This window comes from Balaenoptera musculus, chromosome 17 (genome assembly GCF_009873245.2).
Source record: "Balaenoptera musculus isolate JJ_BM4_2016_0621 chromosome 17, mBalMus1.pri.v3, whole genome shotgun sequence".
In the NCBI taxonomy this organism is placed as follows: domain Eukaryota; kingdom Metazoa; phylum Chordata; class Mammalia; order Artiodactyla; family Balaenopteridae; genus Balaenoptera; species Balaenoptera musculus.
Window position 1 is genome coordinate 58,166,629 of NC_045801.1, and position 13,747 is coordinate 58,180,375.

General features: G+C 38.0%; 1 pseudogene; it reads left to right on the forward strand.

Annotated features, from left to right (window-relative positions):
• Positions 1-747: 747 nt before the first annotated feature.
• On the forward strand, positions 748-1,658 carry LOC118883458 (annotated as a pseudogene).
• Positions 1,659-13,747: the final 12,089 nt, after the last annotated feature.

Genomic DNA, 13,747 nt, shown 5'->3' on the forward strand with positions numbered 1-13,747 from the left:
GACATTCACCTGGTTGAAGTCCAACAACACTACTGGGTCTTGCCCCTGAAATACTTTTAAAAATCGCTTCTGGGAAGTCTCATATGAATCTTTCATCTGACAGGCCCTTAACCAAATTAATTCTATTGGGAAATGGGCTTTCTAGGACACTGAAAGGCTGAAGGCAGACTTACTATTCAGTGACAACTGGCAGTGAGGAATTCCACTTTCTCTCCTGGAATAGGATATAGCTAAGGCTGAGTTTGGCTTAAAAATAGGGTGAATACTTTCTTCTAAAGGCATAAACTACTAGTTTAAATTCTTCCTGAATGGAGATAAAAGCTTTGAATATAAAAGCGTTAAGGCACAGTGAAACTAAAGCTTCTCAAATCTAGTAGGTCTCTTTCCTGTGTAGATACCAATATCTCAGTAGAATCTTTTTTTTTTTTGATGTGATTTTTATTTCTGTCTTAATTTATTAGCAATCTGACTTTTTAAAAAAAACCCTTGAGTAAGATATAATTCATATACCAAATAATCTGCCCATTTAAAGTATACGATTCAATGTTCTTTAGTATATTCACAAGGTTGAGCAACCATCACCACAACGTAATTTTAGGAAATTTCGTCCCCCCGAAAGAAACCTCAGACCCATTAAGAGTCACTCCTCATACCTCCTTATTTGCCCCAGGCATAGGAACCACTAAACTACTTTCTGTCTCTGTAGATTTGTTAAGTGATTTTGCTCAAAACGTGTGTCGTCCATTGCGCTCGGCGGTTCCCCGTATCTGTCTCTTGCTTCAACAGTGTTTGGACGGAACAGACCCAGGGTCGCCCTTTCCTCCAGCCTCCGACCACCCTCCAACCTTCGGAGCCAGCCACTCATCTATTCACCCTCCAACCTTCGGAGTCAGGCACTCAGCTGTCCTCGGTCACCGGGACCAGCCAACACCATTTTTTGAGCCGAACTCCTTATTACCGATCAACCATGAGCTCCCAGATTCGTCAGAATTATTCCACCGAGGTGGAGGCCGCCGTCAACCGCCTGGTCAACATGCATCTGCGGGCCTCCTACACCTACCTCTCTCTCTGGGCTTTTATTTCGACCCGCGACGATGTGGCTCTGGACGGCGTGGGCCATTTTTTCCGCGAATTGGCCGAAGAGAAGCACGAGAGCGCCGAGCGTCTCTTGAAAATGCAAACCAACGCGGCGGCCGCGCCCTCTTCCAGGACGTGCAGAAACCATCTCAAGATGAGTGGGGTAAAACTCAGGACGCTATGGAAGCCGCCATTAACATGGAGAAGAACCTGAACCAGGCCCTTCTGGATCTGCATGCCCTGGGTTGTGCCCGCACAGACCCCAACCTCTGCGACTTCCTGGAGAGCCACTTCCTAGATGAGGAGGTGAAACTCATCAAGAAGATGGGTGACCACCTGACCAACCTCCGCGGGCTGGCTGGTCCCCAGGCTGGGCTGGACGAGTATCTCTTCGAAAGGCTCACTCTCAAGCACGACTAGGAGCCTCCGGAGCCCAGTGGCCTTTGAGGAGCCCCTCTGGTGTCAGGGCTTCTGCCTGAAGCCCCTCTCTGCAGCCACTAGGCAGCTTTTTAACCACCCTGGAGCCCTCTCCCAAGCCTTGGACCAAATGGAAACAATAAAGCTTTTTGCAGCAAAAAAAAGTGTGTCTATTTAACAAATCAGTAGAATCTTGACATTAGGAATTCTAAGTGACAAATGTAGGTAAGTTGATATATACAGTATCTGCTCCTATGATGTGTGCATCCTTCACTTCTGATAAGATGTATTAGAAATTGTTATGATTGAATAAAATAGAAATTCTCTTCCATTGCTTTTGTGTGTGTGTGTGTGTGTGTGTGTGCGCGCGTGCGCACGCACACACACACGTGCATGGGCATGCGAGTCTTTTGCTGTCAATAAGCAACTCACCTAAAATGATGTAGTTGGTAACAGAAGTGAAATTGGCAAGAAGATCTCACTATCCTCCATCATCATGGTTACTACTGAATGATGTTTAAGAAGCTAAAGGAATAAATAGTGAACTTTGGATGCTAGAGTGGACAGCAGGTAGTCTATGGGATGAAATTATTAGGTTGTTGAGGGAGGTTTTTGTTGTGAAGTTAAATCTGCAAAATGTGTCCACTGCTCCTTATCTCTAAGCAGTCCTGTTCAATGAATGGAGCACTGAATTGAAGGCAAGATAGCCCAAAGCATAGTCCTTGTATTCTCTTAACCATACCATTCAAGGCAGTTGAAAATCAGTGTGGCCCAAGTGTCTAAGATTGATAACCCTACCTTAATGCCTGGGATGGTGATTTAGAATATGACAGATGTCACAAGGACCCCATCCATGTCAGAAGCCTAACACAAGATGGATTTCAAGGAAACTGTATCCCACACTGTTGATTAAAGCCTAGCCACCAAGTAACCCGGACAAGGGTAGACTAACTCATATCTTTGATGATTATGGTAGTTTTGCAGAATTTAAAAGTTCAGATTATGGTGTATTATAACTCACATGAAGATTTAAAATTTTGTCCTAAAGTTTTCTATGGTTATAAGTGTATGAAATTTCTGTACTTGTCTTTACAAGAGAACCCCTAAAGTATACATTAATTGGGTTGGTTCTGGGAGATAGGTGAAAGTAATATGAATATGACATTGCAGCTGAGCTATGCCATGATCTAATTATCTGTTTGCCATTCATGAGCTTTCCTTGTGAGTCAACATTTTGAACATTACATGAACATATAGAAAATGTTTTATGTAAACTGCCAGTGTTTGGCTTTTCAAAAATGTAATAATAGGCATACTTTAAAAATAATGATTGATATTGTTACAATCAAATGAAACAAGTTTGATCTGTAAAAGGCTATAAATATTTAATGATGCTTGAGAGGGACCAATTATATAAAATGTGTGAGAGAAAAGTTATACACCCTAACAAGACCCAATTGCTTATCAGATTATTAAAAAGATAGCTGTGCATAATGCATGGTGGTCTGTATGACCACCCTCAAGGGTCAGTGAGTAAACTGCAGGAAGTCTTGGCCATGGTCCTTAACAAAGTCTCAGGACCACCCAGATAAAGAGGTATTAAGGCAGATTATTGTTGTTCACTGAAAAGAATTAGGCTTCTTACATGCTGGATAGCTGAAGTAAAGACATTAGCAGGGCTTTCTGGGCAGAGTCTTCTTTATTTCCACAGAATAAGACAATGTACTTAATGCTGTCTGGCTCAAGAATACAGACTCTCTCAGATTTCTGCAATATTTTCAACTAAGGCATAGATTGTTTAAATTCTTCCTGAATAGTGAAGTATAAAGAGACTGCAGTACAGCCAAAAAATTGAGATTTTAGGATGTGGCAAGATGTCACTTTCCAAAGACAGTCTACCCCAGAGCAAACTCTGCAGCCAAAGCAAGCTGACCACTTTTCATCCTGCTCTGAGGGACTCCATTCTGTCCAATAATTGTCAGCATATTTGACCAAATAAATAGGGATCTTACTGTTATTTTGGAATGGGTGCTCATATGGTCTTTTCTGAGGAAGAATAGCCTACTTGAAAGGGGATATTTCTTCTCTCCCTCTTATCCGTGCATAAATAATCTCCTTCATGATATAATAATTTAACCTACTATGTCATCTTTTTTCCATTTCCTGCACCTAAAGTTTCTCATTACATTAATATTAGATTAAATTACAGTTTTTCATTTCTTCATTACTGGAACATTAATTCCAAAATCATTTATACTTACAGTTAAATGATCTGTCTGTCAAAATGGTAGTGCCATTTTGAGAGTAATAATTTGTACTGAATTAGCTTTTTAAAAACATTTAATTTTCATTTCAGTTAGGTACATTATAGTTTTTTGCATATTATTTTTTCTCCATTTGTTGGACCATTCTCTCACATTATGTATCTTTTTGGTATAGTTTAAAGCATAAGATCTAGGTTTGAGGGTGTAGCTTTTTGACTCTAAACTAAAATTACTCAACCTTCCAAAGTTGAAAAAACGAGTAGCTGTAATTATCCAATAATATAAAGCAATGATATTGCATTAATTTCCAGGTTCAACTATAAATCACTGCCTAAAGAAGTGTTTAGAAGGTGAGACAGCTTATCCTAATGCTCAATAATGTCATTTTCCAGAAGATAGATCTTTTCATTTTAATTTCTAAGCAGAGCTACTTGCTTCCAAATTAAAGCCCACCTTTGGACAGATGGGTCTTTGCCCTGGAGCACAACTGATCACAAAAAATGCTTAGTAGGGGAGCAGTGTTAAAAATCAAAATGTTTATTACCTTGATCAGATAACCAGGCATGGTACTCAGCTGAATTCACGGTGCTCTTAACTGTATTTAGTTTCAGACTTTCACCATCTGATAAATAAAGATTATTTTACTCTCCATTAGCTATATAGTATAACATAAACTTTGCAGATAGCTTCAAAAATGTAATATTTATTGCTACTTAATATACATTATGATGGAGCATCTTGAGACAAGGAAACTTCATAGATTACTGTAGATGACCTAGTGACAACAATGGTATCTAATTATAATTATTGTATTAAAAACTATTGCTTTCTTTTGCATGGTTACAGATTAAATCTTATCTTATAAAAGATAAAATTACGTGTAGCAAAAATTAGCAATTCTATTCCTTTTCTTCATTCTGTTTACACTTTCTTTTCAAGGCCTAATTATGTTTAGTAAAGGCTTTCTACCAATATAAATGAAGAGTATATATGACTTTTCAATCATAATATGTAAGATAAAAAAGTTTATAATAATATAAAAAAATGAGAGGTATGTAAATTTGCTGCTTATTCTTCTATGTTGGGATCAGCCAAGATATTTATACTGACATAAGCATATATTCACCATTTAGTAAAATTAACTTATTATTTATTTTTGCTGTCTTTTAAAAAATGTATGCCTTTTTATTGTCAAGGACAAATGTCATCTGTTTTATTTTCCTTTTAAATCTCCTCACAGTGCATAAGTATGACCAATGCAAATATAAAGTATAAACATGAAAAGTTGTTTAAAATTGTAGGAAATGTGTCCTTTCAAAAAGCACAGTTAAACCTAGCTAATCTGCAGGTGTCTTACTCAATTCCTTATATTTGGCACGAATGCACTGAGTGAAGACAAATACCCGGAGTACCCACAACAGGCTCAGTCTTAATAATCCAGGTCTCTATCAATAATCAGAGTCTTCTAAACAGATACAGATATTTTTCTTTTAGCTAAAAAGACAAAATAGTCTTATAGAGACTAAAGCAAATAACAGATCTTATTCAGTCACTAAATTTTTAGTGATTGTGTGTCTAGTCCAGAGACAACCATACATTTTTTGTCTGCCCAAACTTTTATTTAAATCCAAGAAAAAAAATATAAAAAATTTTGAAAAGTATTATGTATATATATATGTATATAAATAATGCAAATAAATACTATCATCTTTGATCTGTAAATTGCCTTAGAGTTAACAAGTAAAATGATAAACACACCAATAAAAACAGGCAAAGGATGTGAACAGACAATTCACAGAAGACATAAAATTGCCCACAAAATGAATGAGAAAATATTCAATCTACAGTTATAAAAATATGAACAAATCAAAGGAAGTAGGGCTATCTTTTGAACTACTAGATATATATGACTTTTTATTTTTTTTATCATGTTAATCTAGAATCATGTTAACCCAGCAAGATATGTTCAGACAACCAGAATTCATACCACTGGTGAGTATGCAAATTTGTACAAACTTTTGAAGGAAAATTTGTAATTTTATATAAAATATTTTAAAGTTTTGTATATGTTTTATAAAATAATTTTCACATTTAGTAACTTATTCTTAAAATGTAATTAGGGATATTTGCAAAGTTTTAACTACAAGGATGTCCTTCTAATACTTTAGAATGTACAACACCAAGAGTGAGCCCTAAGGTAAACTATGGAGTTTGGGTGATTATGATGTGTCAGTGTAGGTTTATCCTTGGTAACAAATGCACCACTAATACTTTAGTATTAGAAGTATTTTAGATAGCCTAAAAGTGGATTGGTTAAATACATTATTATATATCTAATCTACAGATAATAAAATAGTTTAATAGAAGCATGTGTAATATTATGAAAAGATATTCATGGTATAAAAGTTAAAAATCAAATTACTAGCCATCATATTATATCATTTAACTTTTATGTAACAAAAATTCCTGTCTCTTTGTCCCTCTTTTACTACACACACACACCCCTCTGACAGGACTTAATCTAGAATGTTAAGAGTGATAGCATTTTTAAGAGTGATTATAAATAGTGATTTTAACTTTCTTCTTTTTGCTCATTTATATTTTCTAAAATTTCTGTATTATCCATCTATATACTGGGATAATATTTTGAGAGATTAAAAAGATTCTTCCGTAAAAGTTGCCTTGCTGCCCGTTTATCCACCCCCCACCATTTATTCTACATCAATAACTTTTTATACAGACTAACCTCAGAGGAGAGCAAATGCACGCCCAGAAAAATAGCAATGGGTTAACATTCTGAATGCATTTTTAAAAACTAATGGTAGAAACAATAAAACAAAGCTTTCATTTTCAAGATCCAGGCTTTGCTAAGAAAGAAGAAAACAAAAGGAAAAAAATCAGAAAAATAGTTTCCACATGCCAAAGGCTGGAACCTAGAGGATTTTGTGGTAGGATTAATTTTTAAATGGCCCCAACTTTTCGTTCTTCACTGTATACATGCTCTTTGCACCGAGCCTTTGCAGGTTATCCCACAAAAGGCAGGCCCTGTGACTTGCTTAGGACAAGAGGAGGCAGTAGAAGTAGGGATGTGTGAATTCTGAGCCTTCGCCCCAAGAGGCCATGAGCACTTCTCTCTCTCAGACTCCTGCTTCTTGCATGACAACAAGCCAGATTAGCCTCCAAGAGAGACTGCATAGAGCAGGGTGATTCATCACAGACAGCTAGCCTGTCGCCGGCCCACAAGTTGATCACTCGCGCATGAGCAACCCCAGTCAAAATGAGCTGAGCCAAAGCTGGAAAAAAAATTAGCAAAGCCAAGCCCTGACTGACAGAACCCATAATAGACCCATAATAAAAATAAATATGTTTTGTTTTGTGTTACTAATGCTTTGTGCTTGTTTGTTCTGTAGTATTGTATTGGCAATAGTTAATCAATATAAATTTTAGAGCATCAAATTTGTAATATAAATTACAGAGTAAAGAAGAACATAAGGCAAGCTAACATATGAGTTTTCACAGCATTGGGATAACTACAAGGTACTAGAAAAATCACAAAAAACATAATTAGACTTTAAATGCTGACAGGTACCAGGGGATGGCCAAAACCAAAGAAACTAGGTGAAAAACTCTATATGGGTTTAAGACAGAAACCAAGAAATGCAGATACTTGGATCTTGTTTCCTAGAAAGTGGCCAAGCCAGACCAAAAGGCTGTTATAGAAGTTTCTCATCTAACATGGTGCTTGAGTTGTACAGTAGCAAAGTTTGCCACAGAGAAGCTTCACAGTGTCCTACCAACCCCAGATTAGCAGAGAAGAGCATCTAAAATGTTCTCTTTGTCCACTGAGAAGGATATTGATATGGCCAAGATCATGAGCCAGAAAACTCAAAAGAGCCTATGAGGTGAACCTCATAATGAAGGCTGTGTCAGTCAAGTCCAGTTAGATTATGCTGAGTAACAAACAATCTCAAAAGCTCTGCAGCTTAAAACAGTAAGATTTAATTCCTATGAATCTGTTCACTGTAGTTTGAAGAGGGGGTGGGGGCAGGGAGTCTGTTCATTTTAGTAACTCAGGGAACTAGGGGGGTGTTGGCTTCAAGGTATAATGACTCCTTCTCAACATATGCATTTATGATTTCTGAGTCAAGGCCAGGGAACATGGGTGAACAAAGGCCAACCATTAAATGATCCCACTCAGAAGGGACACACACCATTTTCCTTTTATTTGTCTGAATTTGGAGTAGAAGGAAAAGAGACCTGATAAATATGGCCAAAGAGAGAAAAACCAGAATATCTGGAAATAGATTATGTACCATGGCAAAAAGGAGAAGACAAATCCAAGTTCCATATTAAGACCAGAAGCTAATAGTATAGGTTTAGGGGCTCTCTTTAAAAAAAAAAGTATACAAAATATTTTAACTAATTATTTACCTTCTACACCTTTTAATGGTTTTTCCCTTTCATTTTGGCTATATGTGTTTATTTGACAACAGTTTTATAATGTTTTCTATAGAGAAAATAGAAAGATAATTTAGTCTCACATGACTAATTGAAAATTTGTTATTATTATTGATAGCTTAGAATAATTTCATTCCATGTTGACCCCTTATTATTCACGTAAAAATATTATGTAATCTTTTTGGACTGTTGTCCAATATAGGAAAATCTGTAAATCAAGTTTATTTGATATTGTAATGCCATTTGGCATGAGGGGAAGTATGACAAAAGGGGAGCCAAGAGGAATGAGATAGCAAGCCTAACCAATTATGGATAAAATACCTTAATATTTCAAATTTTGTCTAAATATAAGACCACGCAAACACACTGCTAGGGTCTCTCTGTCTACACAAATGAAGGGCCCTGTGCAGGCAGAATTCTAAGATTACTGCCCCCTGGTGCACATACCCTGTATTATCAATCCTCTCCTTCTGGAAGCAGATAGAACCTGCAAATATGATGGGACATCTCTCCCATGATTAGCTTCCTAAACAGTTGATTTTGAGTTAATTCAAAGAAGATTATCTAGATGGTCCTGCCCAAACCACCCGATGCCTTTAAAGGGACTGGGCCCTCCAGACGCACAGAGATTCGAAGCATGAGAGGACCTTCTGGGAAGGGGAGCCCTTGGCAAGGATCTGAGAGTGGCCTCTAGGACCTGATAGCTGTCCCTGCAGAAATCTAGCAAGAAAACGGAGAACTCAGTCATAGAAATGCAAAGGAATAAATTCTGACAACCTGAGGAAGCTGGGAGCAAGTCTTTCCCTAATCCAGGCTCCACTGAGAAGGCACCAAGCTGACACCTCGGTTTCAGGTGCCTCATGAGGCCCTTTGGACTCCTGACCCACGAAACTGAGATGTAACACGTCTGTGTTTTAGCCTCATAGTTGAGGTTATTTATTATGCAGCAGTGACCTAATACAGGCCCAAAGCTTAACTTCAGTAGCTTTGTAGTCAGTGCTTCTCTAGCAGCAAAGAAATGTGATCCCGCAGGAACTCAGATGTCAAGGAGAACTGGATATTGCTGACCTGTCACAGGTCACGGCAACGATCATGGTCACCCGCAGCAGATGTCAGAGCGTGATGCCCAAAGTCAAGTTCAGACAAGCCAAAGGTCAGTGGAGGCCAATGTATAACATTTAAGACCAGAAGAATGAGCCACAACATCAGACTAAAGCATCTAGACTCAAGGTCCATACACTTTGACTACCTGGAGGAGAGGAGCAAAGAGGAAGGGGTGAGGGGGTGGGGGTGATCTTCAATGGCCCACATTTAAAACCTCAATAGATCACATTTAAATCAGAAGTGAATAAGATACTTCAAATTATTAACTCCGTGGTTTCTAACATTAGTGAAGTAAAGGCTGCCCCTATGTTAAATTCAGTTCTGGATATTTAAATGAAGTCATATTTTAGTACGTGCAAGTCAGTACCTCAATTTCTTTCTTTTTTTTAAAAAAAAAACTTTATTGGAGTATAATTGCTTTACAATGGTGTGCTAGTTCCTGCTTTATAACAAAGTGAATCAGCTATACATATACATATGTCCCTATATCTCTTCCCTCTTGCATCCCCCTCCCTCCCACCCTCCCTATCCCACCCCTCTAGGTGGTCACAAAGCACCGAGCTGATCTCCCTGTGCTATGCGGCTGCTTCCCACTAGCTATCTCTTTTACATTTGGCAGTGTATATATGTCCATACCACTCTCTTACTTTGTCCTAGCTTACCGTTCCCCCTCCCCGTATCCTCAAGTCCATTCTCTAGTAGGTCTGCATCTTTATTCCCATCTTGCCCCTAGGTTCTTCTGACCATTTTCCTTTTTTTTTTCTTTTTTCTCTGTCAAATCTGAATGAGATCCTTGCTGGGTTGAGTAATCTTTGCTGTAGGGTTTTCTCTTTCATCACTTTAAATATGTCCTGCCACTCACTTCTGGCTTGCAGAGTTTCTGCTGAAAGATCAGCTGTTAACCGTATGGGGATTCCCTTGTGTGTTATTTGTTGTTTTTCCCTTGCTGATTTTAATATTTGTTCTTTGTATTTAATTTTTGGTAGTTTGATTAATATGTGACTTGGCGTGTTTCTCCTTGGATTTATCCTGAATGGGACTCTCTGTGCTTCCAGGACTTGATTAACTTTCCTTTCCCATATTAGGGACGTTTTCAACTATAATCTCGTCAAATATTTTCTCAGTCCCTTTCTTTTTCTCTTCGTCTTCTGGGACCCCTATAATTAGAATGTTGGTTCATTTAATGTTGTCCCAGAGGTCTCTGAGACTGTCCTCAATTCTTTTCATTCTTTTTTCTTTATTCTGCTCTGCAGTAGTTATTTCCACTATTTTATCTTCCAGGTCACTTACCCGTTCTTCTGCCTCAGTTATTCTGCTATTGATCCCTTCTAGAGAATTTTTAATTTCATTTATTGTGTTGTTCATTACTGTTTGTTTGCTCTTTAGTTCTTCTAGTTCCTTGTTAAACGTTTCTTTTATTTTCTCTATTCTATTTCAAAGATTTTGGACCCTCTTTACTATCATTATTCTGAATTCTTTTTCAGGTAGACTGCCTATTTCCTCTTCATTTTTTAGGTCTGGTGGTTTTTTGCCTTGCTCCTTCATCTGCTGTGTGTTTTTCTGTCTTCTCATTTTGCTTAACCCACTGTGTTTGGGGTCTCCTTTTCATGGGCTGCAGGTTCATAGTTCCTGTTGTTTTTGGTGTCTGTCCCCAGTAGCTAAGGTTGGTTCAGTGGGTTGTGTAGGCTTCCTGGTGGAAGGGACTAGTGCCTGTGTTCTGGTGGATGAGGCTGGATCTTGTCTTTCTAGTGGGCAGATGATGCCTCAATTTCTAATCTATTGTTTTATCAGGCAGTAATTGAGAAAAGAAAGATTGTAAGTTATATTTGCTTTGTTATTACTTTGTTTATTGAAGAAATACCAATACAGAAAGAAATATAATATCACATTTTTGGATCATCAAAATAGAAAAAAAAAATACAGTATAGAAACAGAGGCTTTGAAAGTCCAGAGGAGTCCCCACTACACTGAGCTATGAAGTACATAGAAGAAAACAGGTGAGAATCATACTTGCTCAGAATGTAGTTATGGGATGCCTCTCTAGGCCACTGTCTCAGTCAAGGTAAAGTTCAATAACTGCCTTTGAAGGTAACTATTTATATCTCAAGGTTTCTGGTTCACTTTAGAATGATTACATGCTGAGCTTTTAAAGACGTGTATTCCAACCCTTCTCCTGATACTGAAGGCCTGGTACAGATAAAAAAACAATAACATTTGTATGAAACAGTAGGGGGACCTGGAGAAGCATGAGACTTGGCAAATCATTTCTTACAGGTTCTTTATGCATTATAATTATGAGATAAATGAAATCACAGTGTAAAGGAATATATTAAATATTCAATTTGTATGATTCCATATATTATTTTCACAAATTTTAATAAGAAACTTGAACTTTCATCCACAAACAACAGCACCTGATGAACATTTAATGAAGATTGTTTTAAATGCTGATAGTCACCATCAGCACCAAACATTGTCTTCATAAATAGCTTTTAAAAATTCTAAATCATTTTTTACAACACTTTAAAACTTTACTATAGTTACAATCACATTTAAGAAATTTAATATTCTTTCCTTTCATACAAAATTGATAAATATTATAATGATATTTCCTATGAACCTACGAATACATTTTCAGTCAATTGAATTTTTTTATATTAAGTATTTCAAAACAAAGAAGAATCCATAAATTCCACAAAGTGCATGCCATTTTAGAGCAGTCACCGTACAGCGAGCATGGACACCTCTAAAAAAGGCACATAAGCCACAACGGAAGTATCATGTACCTGAGAAGATGGGGAGCGCAGTGCCTGCCAGGAACTCCTGCCCTTCCTTTTCACCCTGTCTTCCAGCCCCACCCTCCCCTGAATGGCCACACCTGTGTGCTCCTTCCAGGGCCTCACAGGCTCCCGATCCCCACAGGCAGTGACATTCCCTGCACTGCCTACCAAGCAGCTGACCAGGCTGTGAAGTACCTCCTGGATAGGCACAGCCCATCAGTGTGGAGCAACAAGGGCTGGCGGTCCCGCAGCAGCTACAGATGCAGTCTCTTTGGGGGATCCCATCAGACCTTGCTCCGGTCAGACAGGCTTCATGAGCTACAGGTAAGGCTGCTGGGGCTCCAGGAAGCTAGCCTTGGGTCTCTGGAAGCCGGGACACCACTATTCTGGAAACCGTCGAGTGAAGAATCTTTAAAATGACTCATTGTTATCCTTTGTAAAAATAGTTACTGTGCAAATATTCATAATGTCGTGAAAAGCCAATTATGCATCTTGTTCCTAGAAGCATCTGACAATTAAGGTAATTATTTAATTGGTATGTGTGTAAGCCTTCCTCTGCCTAAAATGTATGCCAAATGCAAAAGAAGTGAAAAATGTGAAATACACTAAGTTCACTCAGAATGCACATTTTAAATTAATATCCCTTCTAAAATCGAAAGTAGTTCTCCCCCATCCCCCAAGTTTGCTTCACTTAACTAGCCAATATTTATAAAATACTACCCTGGGCACAATGAAGAGTGTTGAAAGGAAAAGATAAATATATGGTTCTACACTCAACCAATTAATGAAGGAAAACAAATGTACGTATGTCGGGTACAGGATGGAATGGTGGACAAGCTTGGGTGGTGCCATCACTAACCGGCTTGCCCCACGTCTGCCCTTTTCCTCTTTCTCCATCTCCATCTCCATGTGCAGGAGGGAGCCAGCACCAGGACAGACCCCACCCACCTAGAAGGAATTGTGGAGAATTTGAATGAGCTTTACAAAATCATTACTCTTGGGGCACCTGAACTCCACCTGAGCGTGAAATTCATAGCATTATATTAAGATAAAAAATTTGGAACAGCACAACGTTTTACAACCCATAACATGTTCAGAATGAAGCAGGTATTTGGTGATATCTACAGAGATGAATCAATTTTTCTAACAGAAGAAAATTCAAAGTCAGAGCATGAGAACATAAATTACACAACATAAATGTCTCCAATATTGCTAATGCTTGCACTGGGAAGGAAAAAAAAAAGCCAATAAATATTGTAGAAGGGAAGGGAGTTTATGTGTATATCATAAGATTATATTCTATTTTCAATCCACAAATTGCCTATTTTATGCAAAATAGAGGCCAGGGTCAGATAATTTAATGAATAAGCATCTAATGTAGCATAGGAACTGATTACTTTCAATGTAACAGGTGGTTCTGATCAAGTATGAAGTAGTGCTTTATTCTTCTTTTACTTCTCTCTCCATTGAGAGTCTTCTCCATGTACCCAGTTGTTTGTTCTGTTTGCTATACTGTCTCTCTCTGTATCTCTATGCCTCACTGTCTCTGTCTCTGTCTCTCTCTGGCTGTCTCTCTAATGTAATATAGTGTCATACAGAGAGAGAAACTGAAAGAGACAGAGAGAGAGAGACAATGAAAGAGAGAGC